At 36.4% G+C, this 22,649-nt stretch overlaps 1 protein-coding gene across 1 annotated transcript in view; it reads left to right on the top strand.

Moving 5' to 3' along the window:
- The window catches only part of DIAPH3 (diaphanous related formin 3), a 542,576-nt gene that overhangs the window by 265,672 nt on the left and 254,255 nt on the right, over positions 1–22,649 (top strand). The gene's annotated exons all lie outside the window — the stretch shown is intronic.

Genomic DNA, 22,649 nt, shown 5'->3' with positions numbered 1-22,649 from the left:
AATGTCAAAATGTAAAATGAAACCTGCACTCCTAAGACTAGAGAGTATATTTGTGATTTATTCTAGAGCTGTGTATTCCAACATATTGCAAGAGTAGCTTCAGTTTTTCATTCTAATCATTCACTTCAGTTCATCTCATATTTTAGACTCTGAAATTAGAAATATAGTCTCTTTCTTGGCAATGAGGGTGAAAAATGAATGCATTTTAGAAAATCTTCGAGACATTTTGATAATCACCTTGTTCCGGCCTCCTACTTTATAGAAGTTGGGGTCTAAAGAGGTGAAAAAAGACTTTCCAGTGTTATATATTAGTGGTATTGTAACTTTAAGATTTTTTATCAAGCTTTCTTTTCTCCTGCTCTTTCCTTCTTTTGAGATTGGTTACACCCAGCCATCATGATGATATTTTAAAGTAGTATTTAATTTTTTTTTAATATTTAAGATTATTTTTTCCTGCAGTCTTCAGATATATTATTACCAACTTCCAGGGACATGATGGAATTGTATTTGATATAATTTTGAAAATTTGGGTTGGATAACTAAAGGACTATGTCTACATACTATATTTGGCATGTTGTCAACGTTTGCTCTTAAACTCCTTCCTGTGTCTTCATGAACCCATTCTACTCAGCCCTCCCTATGGCACCTCCCCTCCTCCCTCACCCTCCATCCTGCACCCAAAGTTCACAAACTCAGGAGAAAAAAAAGCACCTTTTTCCTGTTCACAGCCTTATAATTTTTATTATGAAACTTTTAAATTTATTATCTTTAGAAAAATGCTTTTTGTTTTTACCCAGTTCTCCAGAGTATTCTTTCCTCCTCATCTTGTTTTTCTCTTTTCTTTTTTTTTTTTTCCTTATTTATTTTCTTTCACCTGATCACTCTGTCTTTCTCTTGATCCCTATTTGGCACAATATCTTCCATATGAGACATGGGAGAATTTGCATTACAATTTTAACCACAGACTACTTAGAGTTTTGATTTTTACCCATCTTTTTTGACTCTTGAATGAAAAGCATAATATGTAAAATTATAATTTTGCAATATTCCCATCCACATTAAGCCTGAAACACATACAAACTTATGTGAAAATGTCTAACGAGTAACCTTTTATGTTGCATATCATCACAGAGATTTAAAACTATTCCCATGTTCTGTCTAGTGACTGTCACAGAAGAATGAACTCAAACTTGCAGATATTTCAGGTTTATTTAAATTGCCAGGTTATGCCCGCCTTTGAAAATGAGAGTTCACATCAAACAGGTATGATTTACAAGCAGTGTGCTCAGAGGGGTCAGAAAGTTAAAACAATTATATTCCCAGATACCAGGGCTAGAGGTTATAGTTTTTTTTTTTTTTTTTTTTGTGAGACAGAACTAAAATGAGATTTATTTGAATAAAATACAATTGACAGTTGAAAAAAATAAAGATGTGGATATGCTTTTCTAAATTTCCAATATTTTGGTTGACAAACAAATACAGAGAAGTATTCCAAATGAGAGTTGGGACTTACAGGAATGTTGTAAAAAAAAAAAAAAGTCCACATTCAGTGGAAAGCTGGACTATGTCAACACAAAGTTGACCTTGACTCTACACATTCCATGCTGAATCATACCTGACTACAAATGGAATATAATGAGAAAGGAGTGATGCTGTTAAAAACCATCTGCTATGGAAATATGAACAGAGCTTCATTACCTGTTGATTATGAATATTCCTAAAAATATTGTTTCAAGTTCTGGTTTGTGTTATACTAACATTTTAAAATATAATTGTTTTGGTGAAGAAAGGAGAAGGACAGTTGAAGAAAAAATGAGAACTTTCTATATACTCTTTTTTTGGGGGAGGGGGTGACAAATGGTAATGTTCTTCAACTTCACCTTTTTTTCCATATCAGTTATTCACCATTTCCAATCTGGCTCTCCCTACTTCTCAAACTCCCGCCCATCCCCCAAAAGACAGGAAAACTTGCTTAAAGTTCTAAACAATACTTGAGAGTTACCCAAAAAATGATGAACAGCATGGAATGCCTTGAAGTTTTCTGTTCTTCTTTCTGGATTAAAAAAGCTCAATAAGTTCACTAATTCATTAAAGAGTGATGTGTTTTCAGTTTATCAACATTGTATAAATGATATAAATTTGGTGGTTTTAGGAAACTGATTATAATTACCAGGTACATTTTTAAAGATTCCCATAATGCTGTTTTATTTTTAAAGTGATATGCTTAATGTAATTGTGTATATGTCAAAGACGGGCTGTTATCTTGAGGTAAGCTGAACTTCAGATTCCTACAAGACTTTTCTCTTGTAGAAAAGCCTTTACTTATTGACTAAACAAACCTAAAGTGCTAATCATTTCTAGATGAAAAATCATCACAGAGTCATAAACAAGGAAGAGTCAAGGGTTGGGATAGTCTTTGCACCCCAAATTGGGCCGAAGCTTGCCTTTTTATTTGTTTTCACCATAGATAGACTTGCTGGTAGCTCTGTTTCATCTTCAGGTTCTATACACTGATATTGTGATTTCTAGCATTGTTTTCATTTTAACAAAAATCGGTTAAAACCCTGCAGTTATGTTACTTGCCAGTCAGTTTACATTTTTCTTTTATCCAGTTATGTAAATTCATTAATTTGACTCATGTGAATTACAGATGTATTCTTTTTAAATAAACAGTCAAATTTGATACAATCGATAAAGTCACTAAGGTTGTTTGCATTATATAATCAACTTTAATTCCAAGCAAGAATTATGTAAAGTAGTAAACAAACAAAATGCAGCTTACCTGGACATCTGTGTTTGTTTACATTATTTCTCTTTGGTAGAAAGGCAGTGTTCAAAAGTAACACATCCAAGATGCTAATAACCAATGTCAATTAAAGACCAAGTAGAATGTATAAAATATAACATGTAAATTAGAAATATGTTCTACTTTTGTCATGTATTACATACAACTATCCAGGGTTCTATGTCCTATAGAGTATGGTACACAAATATAGTATTCAGAAATATGTGAATATCCATTAAGTTGTACATCCTTGAAGCTTTCTTTCAACCACTAAACCATTTGCTATGTCTATATTCTCTCCAGGTTTTCTGTAATACAGAGTTTCATATCCACTTTTATTTATTTCTCCCTTGAAATTGGAAGCAAAATTCTTTAATCCTGATATTATCTCTATTCTTTAAGGAACAGTCTTAATGCGGGAGTACTAGACTTGGATACTTTTATGGTTCTAGGGGTTTAGTCACTCACCTGTTATTACTGGTAATTCAGAATCTTAAGGTATCTCCCTGAACTAATTCCCCCTGCAGCCCTTCTGACTCAGGCATTGGCCAGTTTGAGCAGGACAGTTCTCAGGTGTTCCAGAGCTGGCCCTGTCTGTGCCTTGTAGTCTAGTAGTGGTGTTGACATGGTGGTGGCTAGTACCTTTTAGAACTGATATCCAGTGCTGTGAATTCAGGACCTAGTAGTTTAATGCTATTATTGACTTGTTTTGTGGCTGATAGTGTATTTATATGTCCTTTGTTTTCCAGGGGATTTTGACATAAGAAAAACAATAACCCATCAAAAAGTCTGAACAAGCTGTCATTTAATGTTGAGAGACTAAGTGTTCTAGTCAAAAGGTATTTTGTTATTTTAGAGGAGCGTTCTGGGAGGTGGTTCATCTCTATATCTTTCTGTGTGACTTGAAATGAATGAGACCGTTTACATGCTAATTTTATTTGTTGGTTTAGGTTTTGGGCAGAAGAAACTGAGTACTAACCGATGTGCTGAACTTGAAATATTCTTTTCCCTGGATAGTCCAGGACACAACTTTTTGCTGAGAAATTGGTTCATATTTGGCATGTCCTTGCCTCATGCTTTATTCAACTTAATTTTCTATCAATAAGATTTAGAAATGAAAATATTCTTCCTAGAAACTCTCACTCATTGGATCAGTTACCTGTCTCTTTTCTTGGATTCTTCCCTTCCCTCTTTAGCCCCAGAACCTTCTCATTTATTTCCCCAAAATATTGCCTACTTACCAAAAGTTGGTTCCCATTGTGTAGAACCTGATTTTAGTTACGTGACTGTACTTTTTTATATTTGCAGTGATCGTCTGATCAATAAGCCATTAGGTAAAATCACTGTGCTCACAGTGGCATGGTTAACTGTGTGAGAAATAAGATATGTAAATATTCAATGGGATCACAAGATTTAGCTGAAGCTTAGAAAGAGGACTAAAATTTGCATTTGAAACTTGGTATACTAGACTTTCTTTGATTAAAAATTCTAGGTTTTTGAGTATTGGTTTTCACATTATTTAGTTCTGTTAAGCTGCCAATTCTTCAAAGGAATCATAATGTTTATAGGAAATTGAATTGAACAATGTTCTGTTTGTGTACTGTATTTTGATCTGCCACCATTTGGTGTCACTGTAGGGCAGGGCTTTTAAACTTTGTGCAGTAGAGACCTCCTGTTTTTTTTTTTTTTTTTAATCAAAAAATGTAGGAAGTTCATGCAAATTTCCCTGCATTAAAAATGCCTCATTTTTAAAAACACCTAAATATTCGTGTTATAAAACATTTAAATAGCATATAAAAATATTGAATACAATGTAGAAGTTCCTTGTATCTCACTACCCACTGCATTCCATATAAATGATCATTTTTAACATTTTGTTGACTTTCCGATCCTATTTCTTTGTATTTACAAATGTATGCATGTTCATATGCACATTGTTCTGAAAGTTTTCACCGTGAAATATGTTTTGGAGGCTTTTAGTTTTATGATGTGTTGTTTTGAAATTCCTATGTGGTATTTCATGGTCCCTACTATGAGGTTTTCTGTAACTATTCCCTTAATGAAGGATAGTTGAAAGAAAGCTTCAAGGACGTACAATTTAATGGATATTCACATATTTCTGAATACTATATTTGTGTACCATACTCTATAGGACATAGAACCCTGGATAGTTGTATGTAAGTAATACATGACAAAAGTAAAACATATTTCTAATTTACATGTTATATTTTATATATTCTATTTGGTCTTTAATTGACATTGGTTATTAGCATTTTGGATGTGTGACTTTTGAACACTGCCTTTCTACCAAATAAAAATAATGTAAACAAACACAGATGTCCAGGTAAGCTGCATTTTGTTTGTTTACTATTTTACATAATTCTTGTGTGGAATTAAGGTTGAGTATATAATGCAAACAACCTTAGTGACTTTATCGATTGTATCAAATTTGAGTGTTTATTTAAATAGAATACATCTGTAATTCACATGAGTGAATTGAAGATCCACCATTACTTACTTAAAGGAACGTTCTATGTTTTGGGAGAAGCTTGGTTGTTTGCACGTAATAGGAACATGATAAATAGCAGTTGATTAAGTCTTTCGTTTGATTGTGTGGAACATCTTGTAAAGTTGTAAAATAAGCCATGAAATGCCACTGACCATCCCTCACTGGCTCCCTAAGCTACTTCAGTTGCTTCCCATAACTTTTACATGGATGTCTAAAATTCTTAGAATAGCATTAAAGTGTTAAAAACAAACAAACAAAACTTCATTGCGGTATAATTGACATACAGTAAACTGCACATATTTAACATTTGTAGAATTTGATTAATTTTGACATAAGTCCACTCATGAAACCATCACCATAGTTAAGATAATGAACATACCGGTCACCCCCAAGTGTTTCCTCAGACTTCTCCATAATCCCCTCCTTCCTAGCCACCCAGTCACCCAGCATTAGGTCTTTAAGGAGAGAATTCCTGCCCTGCCCTCTGTCTTACTTTCTCCCTGTGCTTCATCTTTCCTCCACAACTTGCTGTGCTCTCAAGGCACCACACTCAGGGCTGTCAATAGGCTGCTTTCCCTTTCTTTTTGCTTTGAGGAAGCCCTTTCTGGAATGCTTTCCCTAGCATTTCTGTTATTCCCTGTAGAATTCAGGATCCTGCCTCTTTGCTACCATAATGCCCAGTGTATATATCTAAATGGTTCTTACTACCCTGGAATATAGTCATAGTATTCATGTATGCTTGGAACTTTTTGACAGGCTGAAGTATTACCATGCTCATCTTTATATTCCTGACGCATGGCCCATCTTCCAGTACATGGTGGCCACATGATACTGGCTAAGTTATTATATGAAATAAGGAAGAGATGAACAGAAAGGGGGGAAAATACATATAGCAAGAACAGTAAAATAAAAACAAAGTTAAAAATTGTTTTTAAGATTATACTTTTTAGAGCAGCTTAAGGTTCAGAGAAAAATTGGGGGCAAGTTACGGAGATTTCCTATATCTCCCCACCCTCCACCACCTGCACAAACCTCCCCCTTTATCAACATCTCTCACCATTCATGAACCTACACAGACACATCAAAATTGTCCCAAGTCCATAGATTACCTTAGGGTTCACTCATTTTTTTTAAACATCTTTATTGGAGTATAATTGGTTTACAATGGTGTGTTAGTTTCTGCTTTATAACAAATTGAATCAGCTATACATATACATATATCCCCATATCTCCTCCCTCTTGTGTCTCCCTCCCACCCTCCCTGTAGGGTTCACTCTTGGTGTTGTACATTCTTTGGATTTGGACAAATATATAATGACATGTATCCATCATTATGCTATAATACAGAGTATTTTTTTTAAATCACATTTTGAAATGAAAATGTTAGATACTTTTGAGATAGTTTTTTTTTGTTTTTTTTTTGTTTTTTTTTGTGGTACGCGGGCCTCTCACTGTTGTGGCCTCTCCCATTGCGGAGCACAGGCTCCGGACGCGCAGGCTCAGCGGCTATGGTTCACGGGCCTAGCCGCTCCACGGCATGTGGGATCTTCCCGGACTGGGGCATGAACCGGCATCCCCTGCATCGGCAGGCGGACTCTCAACCACTGCACCACCAGGGAAGCCCTGAGATAGTTATTTTAATTTTTGTTAAAATGGGTCTCCAGACAATTATTTCTCTGGGTAAGAATGGGTTAATTCAAAAGTAGACCAAGTAACCAAGACTTTTGGGCATAAAAGTATAAATTCACACTTTTTTTCAAAGCACAATATAATCACCCTATATGATTCTGCCACCTAACTTGTAGACTTGTCACAGTATTCCACTTTTCTCCTGGTACCACACCTACATTGGACCTTTTCCTGATCCTTCTTTAACTCAGAAGGCCATGGTGTTTAAGTCTGTCAATACTCAGGTACTCAGTGGTTGTATATTCTAAAAAGTGTTGAGGAAATTGTGATTTGGTATAAGAATCACAGCTTATTGAAACAATTTAAGAAAGGACTGATCAAGATTGGTGAGGGACCTGAAAGAATATGTCCACTGAGCCATTGCTTTCCCAGATTTAAAATATCCATCTCTCTCATTCCTCAAGTGTTGATTATTTTGAGTGCTTTGCAAATGTCCAGATAAAAAGTCATTCATGTTTCACAGAATTATCACTTTAAAACTTAACAAAAGACATGGAATTAGTGCAATACAGTGTCTTCAAGGACCCATTTTGGCTTCTTGTAATTACTATTTCCTTTTCTCTTTAATAATTCATCTTCAATCTTGTCTGTCAATGACATAAATCTTGCCAGTCTCTCCTCCTGGAAAATATGAAGTTCTATTTGTCTTCGGTTGCTGTTTTTTGGTACCTGTCCAGTTGTCCCAGGTCCTTCACATTTCATGATGTTCTAGATAGCACTGTGGTAGTCTCATCTGCAAATCTACCCAGGAGGACATTTGTTTAGAATAATAAACTGTTATAACTCTATCCATAGCTATTTAAATCTTAGAGATCTGCTTCTCTTAAGATCACAAACGTTCAGCTGTTGTTCAGTTATTCTTGTCACTTTGCTTTGCAACCTTCTTGACATGCTTCTACCAGGATCCAGGACTTAATATAGGCTCACTAGCTCAGATGGCTTTTCTTCCACCTAGTTTAGGGCTTATTAATTTAGCTTGCTTTCAATTGTCATTGATCTGTAGCCTGAAATTCTTCAGACATGTAATACTTCTATCATTTTCCTTATGAGCTGATTTCTGCTTTTCATCTCCTTTAGCAGTCTTAAGTAAAAATGGTCACAGTGCCATTTGAATTTTTAGTGAAACTTATAGAAATTCTGTTGGTTTAAGTAGTTAAACATCAGTTGTCAACTAATGTCTGTTGGTTTAAGTAGTTAAACATCAGTTGTCAGCTAATACCTGTCTTGCCCATCGTAGTATTTTCTCTGAAGATCTTTTTTTCTCACAGATTTCTTCTTAATTCTGCCTACATATAACACAATGGGGGTACATGTTGACAGAACTCTTAAAAGGCCATTTACACCTTTTTCTTTACATGTTTAACAGGTAGTATAAAATAATGTGTAACAGATTTATCGATTTAGGCAAATATACTGAAATTCACAGAAAATTAAAGGCTTTTTTTATGGTTGAACTTAACGTAGCTTCACTGCTGATACACTGAGTATATTTAAGAACATCTGTAGTATTGATCTGAGTTCTCATTAGATGCCTCTGAGGAAATGGCTTCGGGTCCATTAGTATTGCCTCAGCCTTTTGGTGTTACAGGGGTTTGGATTACCAGATGTTTTATGGATGAATTTAGACCTTGAGATTATATTGGTAACTCTACTGCTGTCTCATGTGTTTTATTTCAATACCTGTCTCCTTGGTTCAGCAATGATTCATCCGTTTGTTCATTTATTTGGCAAATATTTATTGAACACCTACTGTGTGCTGGACATTGCTCTGGACTCTGAGTTTGTTGCAGTGAACATGTCTCTTACTCCTTCTTGGTCTTACATTTTGGTTGAGTATAGTAACAATATACACAGAAACAAAAACGTGACATAATATCAAGTAATACTAAGTTCTCCTCAGGAAGTGGTGGCATGAGGGTGGTGCATACGTGTGAGATTAACATGGCTGGGGAAGGCCTCTCCCATCTGAGCAGAAGCCTGTGTGGCTGTCTTGGGGAAGCATGTTATAGACAGAGGAGACCACAAGTGCCAGGCTTTGAGGGATAAGTGAGTGTGACACAGCTGAGGCCGGGGCTGTGGCAAAGTGAATGAGGGGGTGTGGGAATAGGAGGGGACATCAGAGAGATGCCACCAGGCCCTTGCAGCCATGTTTTGAGGCCCGTGGACGTTATCCTAAGAAAGCCATTGGAGAGTTTTAAACAAAGAAGTGAAATTAGCCTATCTGTGCTTTAGATTTAGATCAGATTGATTATTTTGGCAGCTGTGTGAGGAACAGATTGCGGGGTGGGGGCATAAATTGAAGGCAGTGGCCAGTTAACATGCTATGACAATGATTAAGGTGAGACATAGTGGTGGCTTGACAGGCTTGATGGCAGTGTCTCTGGTGAGAAGGGCAGATTCCATATGTATTTTGTAACTAGGGAAGCCGGGATTTCCGACAGATTGGATTTAGGGTATGGGAGGGAGTCAGGGATGACCCCCAAGGTGCTTGGCCTGTACAATTTGAAAGATAGGAGGTCCTGTTTACAGAGAAGTGGAAAAGACTTATAAGAGAGACAGACTTTGGGAGGGAAGATCACTTAAAACACCTATAGACATCTAAGTGGACCTATGAAATATGTAGTTAGGATGTAAGCTGGGAGTTCAGGGCTGGAGGCATAAATTTGGGAGCCAGTCACATACACGTGGAATTTAAAGCTGTGGGACTGGATGAGATCAGCCAGGGAGTGAATTAGAAATGTAACACAGGAGGCAGGGAAGGGTAAGGCAAAATATGCAAAGCTTACTGTTTTTCTCAATCTTCTCCCTTGAGAGAGACTCATCATCAGCAAGGTTTTGTTTGTTTTTGCTGCTGGTTACCACCTCTCTGAGGAAAATTGCAATCCATGGTCTAGGGAATTGTACAAGGTGATTTTATAATGTGACACTATTGCAGTTTGTTTCAAAGACTAAGCATGAGGAAGGGTGAGAGGGCTGTTTGGCATTTGTGGGATATAATTCATCAGGGACCTTTGGAAAGAAGCTAGTGGTCATGAGAGTGTGTATCTGTGGAAAGGAAGAAAAAACTACTTTTGCCTCTAGATTTTGCTCTCATATGAAAGAAAATGGAATGATCTCTAATATATCATCATAATAAATGTATAGTGCCTATATTATGAACTAAGATAAAGTTAAAACGCCAAAAGTGTGCAGGCATATTCTGTGATAAAGTCTCGTTTAATCAAGGGATTGAGTTCATTTAGTTCAAATCTACATCAAAATAGTAATATCAAATCCTGCCATTAATGGGAAAAATCACTTACATACAACCAATTGTGTTCTCTGTAGAGTGGGAGGATAAGTGGAATTGAACTCTGAATGAATTCTCTTATGAGCTTTTGTTACCTTTGTTCTCCTGAAATTAGTAGAATGTCAGCTATATTAAATAACTTTGCAATTCTTTAACTTATTAGAACGAATAAAAACACAGCATGATCAGAATGATACGCTATTTCATTGAGTTGCCAACTCTAGTGAGTTTCTCAAAAGCTGAATTTTCAACTGTGATTTATATTGATCTTACCCCTTTGTTCATGTGGTGGCAAAAGGTACGCAATTTTGTTTGTGTTCTATCTAACATGAAAGTAAAATATAAAATGTTGTGAAATAATTTGATAATATTAAGAAGTGATATCTATGTCAACTTATCTATATCACAGTCTGTTCTTAACACAGCAGCTAGTGGCATAAGTCAGATAATGTTCTATCTCCACCTGTAACCTTATACTGGCTTCCCACCTCAGAGGAAGAGCCTAAATCCTTGCTATAGTTGACAAGGTTCTGCATATGTGCCCCTGCCTCGCTGTTTCGTGCCTCATTTTCTACCACTCTCCCCTAACTCAGCTTTAACCACGTGGCCTCTGTACTGTTCTTCAAACATGCCAATCACATTCTTGGGAGGTTTACACTGGCTGTTTATTCTCCTTGGACTTATTTCCTACATATATCCAAATGGCTTGCTTCCTCATGTCCTTTTGATCTTTCTTCCTATGTCAACTTTTGGAGGTCTTCTCTGAGTACCCTATTTGAAACTGCCCATAGCACTTCTTTTCCTCTTCCCTGCTTTATCTTTCCCTCAAGCACTCATTACCTTCTCATTTACTATATTATGTTCTGTCCATTAACCTATCTATTAGTTTATCATAAGAATGACCGTGATCATGGCAGGAATCATTCTCTTAGACACCTACTGGTGAATTTCTAATGTCTTGAACAATAATACCTGGCATGTAATAATCACTAATAAATATCTGATAGATGGATAAATAACTTTCCCTAAGGTGCTTTATGGTTTATTTTAAATACTGAAAAACTAAAACCATTTAGCTCTTGGCTTACTGAGACTTGCCATGCCACATGTTCCTAGTACTGAAACACAAGTCTGGGTTAAAATGACTTTGTCTTGGTATTCCAGGTTCCTTCAAATATCCTTCATTGCATTTCTAGTCTAATTAGACAGACTTGGGTTTGAATTCTTAAGGTACCATATAATGGCTATAAAATTTTGGGGAAGTTTCTTAACACCCCTCAATTTAATTTTCTTTATTTATAAAATGTATGTGAATTTAGAGCCTATCTCATTAAGTTGTAGTGAGATTTCAGGGAGAGCGTGCATGTGTGGAGTCAATAGTGAATAATAAGTGCTCAATTCTGTTAGCTGTTTCATACCCTCCTCTTTCTCAATGATTTTATTCACTCCACAATTGTTTTCTAATAACTCTCTTTGACCATTTTTTTAGATCTCCCAGACTTTTTTGTACTTTGACTTTTAAATATACACAATTCATCGTCCAAAGCAGCAAAGGTCATGGGTTAGGAGTGTGGCCTAAAGGCCAGTTCTGACTCATGAACCATCTCAGTTATGATCAGCTATCATGACTTCCAGGTCTCATGATGAGATATGGTGCTGGAGTATTTATTTTCTGTTCATGGGACCAGTTTTCAAGGGGACAATTCAAATTACTGAAAACCTGATTAGGATGAACGTCTCGTATTAGTGGCACTTAGTGTTGGAGCCAGAAATAACCTCTAGCTCTCTGACTAGGTATATCCAACTGAGGATAGGAATCCTCCGCCTTAGGAATCTCCTGAAATTAAAATTACCCAGTTGCATACAATAATAGCTTGATGGTTATTATAGAAAGTGTGCTCAAGGACCAAAAAATACTCCCAAATTCATTTTAATTATCTGAGATATTATAATATAGTAGGTTAACCTTCTGCTTGTAAATCATGTCATGCAATAGGAGAGCTAGAGGAGATTAAAAACTTACTCTACATTAGTTTAGTCTGATTATTTTTTAATATGGTATCGGAGACTTATTACACTTAGAAGACGAGAGTTTGGATAATAGGAGCAAGGAGAGAGATTAATTTTGGAGTTTCAGGTCAGTGACATAGGTATTGTATCAAATTAGCAACTATACCACAGTCAAGTAATTACATGACAATTATATTATTTGGCTTTAGTGATGCACAGTTCACAAGGTATATTTATATACATTTACCTGGTACATCTATCCCTCTGATACGACAGCCTCTTAGGCTTATAAGAACTGAAACTCATATAGAAGAGGTGACAACCCAGAATCCCCCCCACCTCATAAACAGAAGAGAAGGTTTCAGACTCAGGATTTTTGAGTCCACATTTCCATATTTTATTTTGTTTCCTCCATACGGTGTTGCTTCTAAATACAAGATTCCTGATCTATTGGTAAAGAATTGTATATATACGAGAGGCGGGGAAAGCTAATGAATGCAAAGGGAAGGTTTTTAAAGGTAGACTTTAGCCTACATTGCACTTGTGCTCAGGACTAGTCCCGTCCCTGCTTTTCTTTGTAGAAACTATATGCTAACCATTTTTTATCTTTAGAAACTCAGGGCCCAAATGGGAGGGAAATCTTCTGTCCTTCCTTGAAGAGCCTGGAATATAAACTGACTTATCTGGCTCCATTACTCTGTGATCACTCACTTCACTTGAGAAGCCTTCTCCTCATTTTCTGTCCCCTAGTTGACAGGGAATTGGTGTTAAGAGCCCTTGAAAATATCTTTGGGATACCCAGAACCTCAATTGTGTAAGTTTTATTCATCTTAATTTGCTTGTGGCTCCTGGCACAGAGGATGGCAGTGTTTCAGTCCTGTGTTTATTTGGTTCTTTATACACTTGTCTGGGCTTTAAAAACTTTTTTTGTTGTTGCTTTTTGGTTCTTTTCCCTCTTTGCTTATATTTTTATTTTGTATTAAATTGTATGTTTCATTAAACATCCTTATCTTCCATACCAGACTTGGCTCTTTTGAAAGGATAAATGTATTTGTTTTCTTTTCTCTGACATTGGGTCAAGATTCCTGTCCTGAAACTTAGCTATTATCCATTATTGATGCTATTTTTCTTTCTTTACCAAGAATGCCAATTTTGTATCCAAGTTGACATATTTATTTACGGAATAAGATGGGGAACAAAGTAATTCTTTTCCCCTTTAGTGAAAAGCTAAGGTTAACTTCCGTACCACCAATATCACTGCTACCAAATCATTTGACTTTTATTTTTGCCCGAATTCCCATCTGCTAGAAATATCTAATTCTGAGTGTGTATATGTGTGCTGTACCACTTATTGACTTACATTATTGACCACCACTGACTTACATTAATATATTAAATAGTCAATTTAGTATAAATTTTAATATGTTTGAGTTCTCATAGTTTGTGGCTTTATGCTGAAACTGATTGGACTAGTATTCTGTCAATGTTTTGTTCATTGGCGTCACATTATGGGTTTGTTCCTGTAGAAAGAAATTCAGGATTTTTGAGTCCACATTTCCATATTTTATTTTGTTTCCTCCATACGGTGTTGCTTCTAAATACAAGATTCCTGATCTATTGGTAAAGAATTGTATATATAGGAGAGGTGGGAAAGGCTAATGAATGCAAAGGGAAGGTTTTTAAAGGTAGACTTTAGCCTACATTGCATTTTTGCTCAGGACTAGTCCCGTCCCTGCTTTACTGAAGTTTTGTGCAATGGGCAAGTAGAGTCTTTCAGTCCTAGTTTATCAGTGTTTACTTTGTAAGTAGCTCCACTTGGAACTACTCACCACAGTAAAGCACCTCAGTCATTCTGATCAATTGAATGCTGGTATATTCTGAAAGGATTTAAGGTTCCAGTAGCTTTGTATTATGGGTTTCCTTGACACTATTGTTATTTATGCTTTTTCTAATTTCTGACCCAGAATTTTTTGAGGCATTCTATATTTTGAATGCAATTAAGAAGAAACTAGTTCAGTTAGCTTCATGACAGTCCTTTTTGCCTTTTTTTTTTTTTTGCTTTGCTTGTTCTTAGCCTCTTATTTCTTAGTGGATTTTTGTAATCTCCTTTGGAACTCTTTCATTCTGACTGTTGGCTTTAGTAATTACCTCTTTTGTCAGTTGAAGACTACTTTTTCCCCTCAACTTTAACCACCCCAAAATTCGGGTTTCCATCTATTTTTTTCTAACCACGGGTCTTAGCTGTAGCCTAATCCTTTGTTAGTTATGTGCCTTGTCTAAACCCTGCCTTCACACTTTCCTTTGTCTTACCACACCTTAGTCAGTATCCACATAATTCTCCCATTTTGCCTGAAGTGCAGATCACAGACCTGGGCCCTCTGGCATCTTCAGACAAAGCAATAGACGTACTTTTTTACTGTAGGGCAGAAGAGTTGCCTGAAAACTGTATCAGGGTGATTTGATTTGAACGCTCCCAAAACGCACCCACCAAATCAATGGCTTGAACTGAAGCATGAACCCAAACACTGAATGAATTTCTGAAAGGCCATTGATTTATTTTTAGAAGCCCCTGAATGAACTTTATTTGTCCTAATGTAGAAACAGAATAAAAACTGCAAGCAATCAATACTAAGAAATGCAGCAAGGTGTCATTCCTAATGGGTTTCAGTTTGGAATAAATACAGAAACACCTTTGCCATTAATATTCTGGTATTAGAGAAGGAGCAAGAATTTGTAAAATGGCATAGGAAAAAATAAAGTCGAGGCAAAGAGTCGGTCATTTAAGAGTATTTTGAGGAGAGTTATTATTTTAAAATATGACTCAGATAACACATGTTACCGGAAAAGGCCCTCTTATTCTATATTTCTTTTATTGATTGATTGATTGATTGCTGTACTTGGGCCTCTCGCTGTTGTGGCATCTCCCGTTGCGGAGCACAGGCTCCGGACGCGCAGACTCAGCGGCCATGGCTCACGGGCCCAGCCGCTCCGTGGCATGTGGGATCTTCCTGGACCGGGGCACAAACCCGTGTCCCCTGCATTGGCAGGCAGACTCTCAACCACTGCGCCACCAGGGAAGCCCCTATATTACTTTTGAATAAGCTAATCTATGCCATAGTTTTTCCTGTGTCACTTTCTCTTACTTCCACTACCCTGACCCTGCCACCCTGAAGTACCACCCCAAACTTTAGTGCCCGCTGGTGAGGTCAGCTTCTGGAGATAGAGATAAAAGGGTCAGCTGGCTGGCATCGCATCCAAGGATCTGAGTTCGACTTTTTGAGGTCCAGCTCCAACTTTCCCTTTTACTCTGTGACTGACCTTTACCTGGTCCACTGATTAATCTTGAACATGTAATTAATTATAACCACTTGTGAGTTTAGGGGATTTAGCCAAAGTGCCTCTTGAATGTAAGTATCTTGTTTATGGTATTTTAATGATTTCTCATAATCCCTCTTTTGTTACATGAAATTCTGAAAGTCAGGCAGGGGTTGCCACGCCTAAGGTGCTTTTGTTTCATACATGTTAATGAATGGCAACGGGAAGACAAATTTAAAGTAGAATAAAACATGGGTATTCATTTTAGAATAATATTGTTGAGGAAGGATCACCAGGGGTGGTGATGCTGGGTCAGCCCATCATAACTATATATTTTTGTGTTTGCCATTTGTTGATAACCTATTGTGTTTCAGGCCCTATGCCTCATGTTTTGAATGCTCTGTCCTTTTCCACATAGCAGCTAGAGATCTTTTAGTATAAAAGTAAATGTGGGCTTTCCTGGTGGCGCAGTGGTTGAGAGTCCATCTGCCGATGCAGGGGACGCAGGTTCGTGCCCCGTTCCGGGAGGATCCCGCATGTCGCGGAGCGGCTGGGCCCATGGGCCGTGGCTGCTGGGCCTGCGTGTCCGGAGCCTGTGCTCCGCGGCTGGAGAGGCCACAGCAGTGAGGGGCCTGTGTACCGCAAAAAAAAAAAAAGAGTCTTAAAAGTAAATGTGATTATGTCACTTCCAAGCTTAAAATACTCTAATGGTCTGAAGTTTACTTTGTGTTATATAAATATAGCCAGTCCAGCTTTATTTTGATTAGTGATAACTAATTTTTGTCCTTTTCCTTTTAACCTACTGTTGTTACAGGCAGCATATTAGTTGAGTATTGTTTTTTTCTTTCTTTCTTTTTTTTTTTTTTAAATCCAGTGTGATGATTTCTCTTTTTTAACTAGAGGGGCCATTTTCTGTTAATGTGGTTATTAATATGGTGGGATTTGAATCTCCCATCTTGTTATTTATTTTCTATTTATCTCATCTATTCTTTGGTATTCTTTTTCTCTTGGATTGAATATTTTAATAACTTTATTTTTCTGTTGGTTAATTAGTTATTTTTGTTTTATTTGTGGTTGCTTTAGGGTTTACATAATATATTTTTAACTACCTTCAAAGGATATGATACCACCTTAAATGTGGTGTGAAACCTCACAACAGTGTTTTCCCATTTTGGGCTGTGTGCACTTGTTATCACATATCTTACCTTGGCGTATGTTTAAACTCATAATATGTTGTTATTTTTACTTTCAGCAAATCAGTTGTCTTTTTTATCTACATACTCCAGCATTCTTCACTCTGTTGTGTACATCTTCCATCTGGAATCATCTTTCTTCCACCTGAAAAATTGCCTGTAACATTTCTTCCAGTGGTAATGAATTCTTTCAGTTTTTATGTGTCTGAGGAAGTATTTTTTAACCTTCATTTTGAAGTGTTTTCATGGGTATGAAATTCCAAGTTGATAGTTCTTTCTTTCAACACTTTAAACATGTTACCACACTGTCTTCTTGTTTGAATTATTTGGGCAGGAAATCTGCCATCACCCTTAACTTTGTTCCTCTGTACATGTTTCTTTTGTTCTCTGGTTGTTTTTGAAGATTTTCTTTATTGCTTGTTTTGAATAATTTGATTATGATGTACCTCGGGTGTAGTTTTCATTATATTTTTGTTCTTGGGTTTCATTGAGTTTCTTGGATTTGTTGGTTTATAATTCTCTTTAAATTTGGAATTTTTTTAGCCATTATGTTTGTCAGATATCTTTTCTATACCTCCCTTCTCTCCTCTATATCAGAGACTTAAGTTACACATATATTATTTTATTATTACACATATGTTAGGCTTCTTAAAGTTGTTCCACAGCTCATTGATGCCCTTTTTATTTTCTTTTACCTCTTTTTTCATTTTGGACATGCATTCCAGTTCACTAATCTTTTCTTTTATGGTGTTTAATTTGCTGTTTTTCCTATTTAGTCAGCTCAGATATCATAGCTTTCTATTCTAGAAATTCAGTTCAGGTATTTTTGAAAAAAATATCTCTCATGTCTCAGCTTAAAATCCTTAATCTTTCCTCAACCTTCTCAACCATATGAAATATAATAACTTTAAACTTTCCTGTCTAGTATTTCTATCATCTGTGCATTTGTAGGTCTGTTTTTATCAAATTTTTTCCTCATTGTTTGTATTTTCCTGATCCTTTGGGCTCCAGACAAAAATTTTATCATGCTGTACTGTAGATACCTTTGTATTCTTATAAATATTCTTGAACTTTGTTTTAGGAGGCAGTTAAATTACTTGGAAACAGTTTCAGACTTTTGTGACTTGTTTTTAAACTTTGTTACATGGTATCAGAGTAGCCTTGAGTCTAGACCTTATTTTTCCCCACAATTAAGGCAATACCCTTCTGAGTACCCTGCTCAATGTCGCATGAATTATGAGGTTTTTCCACTCTGCCTGTTGAGAACAAGTAAGTGTTCCCAGCTTTGTCTGAGAATCAGGCACTATTACCTCCAGTGCTTTTGACTGATTCTTTCCCCAGCCTTCAGTAGTTTTCTCACATGCATGTGGTGGGTACTACAGTTAAAGACATGAGCAGGAAACTCTTGAGATCTCTGGAGCTTTCTGTCTGTGCTACTCTTTCCTTTCTGATACTCTGTCCTGAGAACTCTAGCTGCCTTGGCATTCCCAGACTCCCACCTCCCGCTCAATCATGGACATCTCCTGCTCCACCTGGGTTCCTTCTCCCTGTGCTGCAGTTTGGAAACTCTTTCTAAACAGTAAGCTGGGATGGTCACGGGGCACACCTGTTTCCCCTTTCTCAGACACCACCATCCCACACTGCCTGGAGTCAGTGCCTGAAAACTGTTGCCTCGGGACAGGGGGAAGGGAGATAAGTCCAGTCCCTGTTTTTCCATCTTTGGCCAGAAGGGGAATTTCCTTCTGGTCATTCTAATTGTTTCTAGTTTCATTATAATTTGTAAGATAATCTTGTGTCTGTTTCTTCAGTCTCATATTTTACCACTGCCTTCATTGTCCGCCGTGTCTCAGCCACATTCGTTTTTTGCTCCCACCTCAGATTTGCAGTTACTCCTGCTGCAACCTCTGCTTCAGTCCAGGTGCCACTTTCCTGTGGTAGGGCTCATCATCCTGGTGGATGGTGGATGGTGGCATCATCCTACTTATTCATGAGCACTTATCCTTAACTACAGTGATCCTGTCTATTTGTTTTATTGTTTTTCTGTCTTTTTCTCCCCCTTTCTCAGTCTGTTTACTTTAGTACAGCCATTTGGACCAGGTCCCTGTCATCTTATTTTCAGTGTGATTCCCCAAGGCCTTAAACAGAGTTTAGTACATAATAAGTATTCAGTAAATACTCTGATACATAAATAAATGAGTAGTTATATCTGACTCTCATATAACTCCAGAAATAGGCATTACCATTTCAGAGCTGAGGCAACTTGTTCACTCAACTAGTAACTAGTACAGCTCATGTGTGAACCATAGTTTTATGACATTAAAGGACGTCCTTCATTTTTTATGGTGGCAGTCACTCTTGTGTGTTTGTTTGCCGTAGGTGCCCACTGTACTCGAAGTTGCTTTTAGCACTGGTTTCTGTATGCTTCATCACTGGAGAAAATTGATTTTTGATATTTAAAGATTAACTTGAGTTAATAATAAGTACAAATTACTTAGTATGTTTATGTAGGAGCTTAAATTATTGAGTTGTTGAACTTGAAATTAAGTTTTTGGAAATTTTGTCAGTTACTCCTTTTTCTTCTATGGGATTTTAAATCTTCTAAATAGGCAACTAAAAAGTGGGGCATTTGAGTCCATAATAGGAATTATGGTTGTTTTTTTGGTATAGAAACATGATGGTTTCTAGTTAGACCATCTATGTAGTATTGAAATTTTATGGCACAATCTGCTTAATGTGTTTCATTTGCAAAAATGAAACAAAACATCATTATAGTCTCATACTAATTACTAGCCATGCATCATTCATTTGAAATAAAGCCTAAAGCATTTTGTAGTTGTAAGCAAAAAGGTCTCTTATGATTCATCACTTTGCAAACAACATTGTTTTAAGGTTGCTTTTTAGATCTGAGTATCATCTAGTGCCCGAGAAGCATTTCCTGTATTCTGCAAATCTCATCATACAGGTCTCGATATTCTCTTCTAAGACTACTTTGGAAACATAATGGAAAAGGGAGACTGGACTAATGAAACTAAGTTACTATCGAGTTAGGCAGTTTTATCGCAGTGGTGGCTTAAGGTGTAATTGTTGTAGATATAGACTGGTTTATTTTATATCTCATTATTGATGCCATCTGGAAAGGTCTGTAAAGTGCATTTTTAATAAAGTTCAGTAAATACTATAACCGGTATTCTACTTAATGGCTCTCCCCATTAACACAAAGGTGAAAATTTGATGAAAATAAGGGTATACATACTATATTTATATAGTCTCAAAGCATCTTCCTATAAGTAACTTATTATATAGGGAAGATGTTGTAACTTTACATTGATTGGAAAAACTGGTGGACATAACCTTAGCTAAATATTTATGTATTATATTATAGTATATATACACATATGTATTTCCTTTATAATATATATATATATATATGAAGAGGAAGAGAGAGAATATGATGGAGCAAATGATACAAAATGGAAACACTTGGTTAATCTGGATAAAGAGTTTTTTGTATTCTTAAAACTGAAATTGTAATAAAAAGGTTTTAAAATTCCATTTACAGTAACAAAACTATAAAATACTTAGGAATAAATTTTTAAAAAGCTGGGTAAACCATTAACAATGATAAAGTGGATAAAATATTCAGGTCCTCCGTTTTAAGGCCATAGACAACCAGTAGAAGAAAACTGCAAGCTTTGGGAGAATAGAAACTGCATGAACTTGTGAATGCCCAGCTTTTGGTCTGGTGAAAGTTTTCCAATAATAGCACAGAGAGCTGGGGTTTGAGCAGAAAGTGTGGTTTTCTCTGGAATGTGGAAGCAGGGATCAGAATTTATAGCAGCTGAAACAGGGCAGGCCATTATAGGGGAATGAACTGTGCAGAAAGGGACTCCAGTTTTCCATGTGGGAGTCTCCCTGGAGTCTGTGCCCAGAGGCTGAGCTGTTCATATACTGAGCAAGATTTGCCAGAAAGCACCTGCTGCACAGTGAGAGTAGAAGAGAGATACTATGGGTCCACATTCCTAGGAGGCATTGGAATTCTGACCCTGCCAGAATAGAGATAGCTTCTTGATACCTCATTAACTTACTTGGCATTCATTCAAACAACTGGAAAGGTTATACCTTAGGAAAGAAGACCAACATCCTAAAGGAGTACCTTCTCTAGACTCACCCTAAGAAAACCTATAATCAAGTCTACAGGCTTCTCTGGGAAGAATGAGTCCTACCAAGTTAGAGGGGCTAGACAAACAACTCCCACTTTCCACAGAGCCACACTAACAAAGTGTAAGCTCAAGCCTATTAAGCCTATAAATAAGCCTACAGAGAAATTTAAGGTGATCACCCAATGATTGATTTGCCTGCTAAAACAAGAAGGAACATTCTTCAAAGGAATATTAAAACTCAAGGGTTGTTATAACATTGCATCATTTAATTAAGAAGTAAAGATTAATAAAATGGGATGTATTGTAAAAGAAAAAAAAAACACTCAAATCAACAAGACGGCCCAGGTTTTAGATTTCAAATGCAAAGTCTTTAATGTGGATATTATAAATATGTTCAAAGAACTAAAGGAAATTATCTTTTAAGAATTGAAGGAAAACATGATCTTAATTAAGGAATCTTTGCAGGGAAATGAAAACTATAAAAGTTTGCCATATGGGAATTCTCAAACTGAAAAGTTCAATAACTGAATTAAAATATTCAGTATATGGGTTAATAGTATATTGGAGATAAACAGTCTAAAACACCTGTAATTGTAATCCCAAAAGGAGAAGAAAGTGAGATTGTGGCTGGCAAAATATTTGAAGAAATAAGGGCCAAGAAATGCCAAATCGAGTGGGAAGTATAAACTTACGGTTCAAGAACCTCAGCAAAACCCAGTCAGGATAAATATAAAGAGAAAGACATTTTGGCACATTCTAGTCAAACTGCTGAAAGACAAAGACAAAGAGAAAGTCATGAAAGTGATTTGAGGAGGGGAAAACATATAAGAAAACAAGGAGAGAGATTTAGCTGCCCTTGCAGAAATAATGGAAAGCAGAAGTCAACAGAAGGGTGTATTTTAAATGTTGAAATAAAGAAACTCTGTAAATTCAAAATTCTCTCTTTAGTAGATACCCTTCCCAAAATAGGGTAAAATAAATACATTTTTAGTTCTGTGAAAACAGAGAGTTTGTGACCATCAGACCTGCCCTCCAAGAAGTGCGAAAGTTGTCCTGCAGGCCAAATGGAAATGATACTAGATGAAAAGTGATATCCACAAAAAGGAATGGAAGCCATGTGAAATAATCAATGAACTATGTTTTCTTTCTTCTCATAATTTACTTAAAACTAATAATTAAAAAAATAACATTGCAGGATGAGGTTTACATGCATATAGAAGTAAAAGATATGATAGTAGCACAAATGATTGGGTAGGACAAATGGAATTATGCTGTTGTAACATTATAACACACATGAAATGAACCAGAAGGTGGGAAGTGTGAGTGAAATGCTGGAGGGGGAGGCAGGAAATGAAACCTATGAACAGGCACAATACTGACTTAATAGTCACTCTAAATAGACTACATAAAGATGCATATTGGTAGTCCTAGAACAACCAGGAAAAATATAGTAAAGAGATATAGTTAAGAAGCCAGTAGAAGAAAATGGAATACTAAAAATTGCTCGATAAACACAAAAGCAGGAAGGGACAAAATAGAGGTAAAAAGCAGAAAGGACAAATGGAAAACAGATACTAGACAATAAGAAAAGTAGCATAGCTTTGTATATTTCAGAGAATGTATATTTCAAGACAAATCATATTATAAGAAATAGAGGCATTACACAAGGATACAAGGAGTAATTTACAAGAAACAATCA

The sequence above is a fragment of the Mesoplodon mirus genome (assembly GCF_964341445.2).
Source record: "Mesoplodon mirus genome assembly, chromosome: 17".
Classification (NCBI taxonomy): Eukaryota; Metazoa; Chordata; class Mammalia; order Artiodactyla; family Ziphiidae; genus Mesoplodon; species Mesoplodon mirus.
This window is presented reverse-complemented; position numbering and strand designations above follow the sequence as displayed.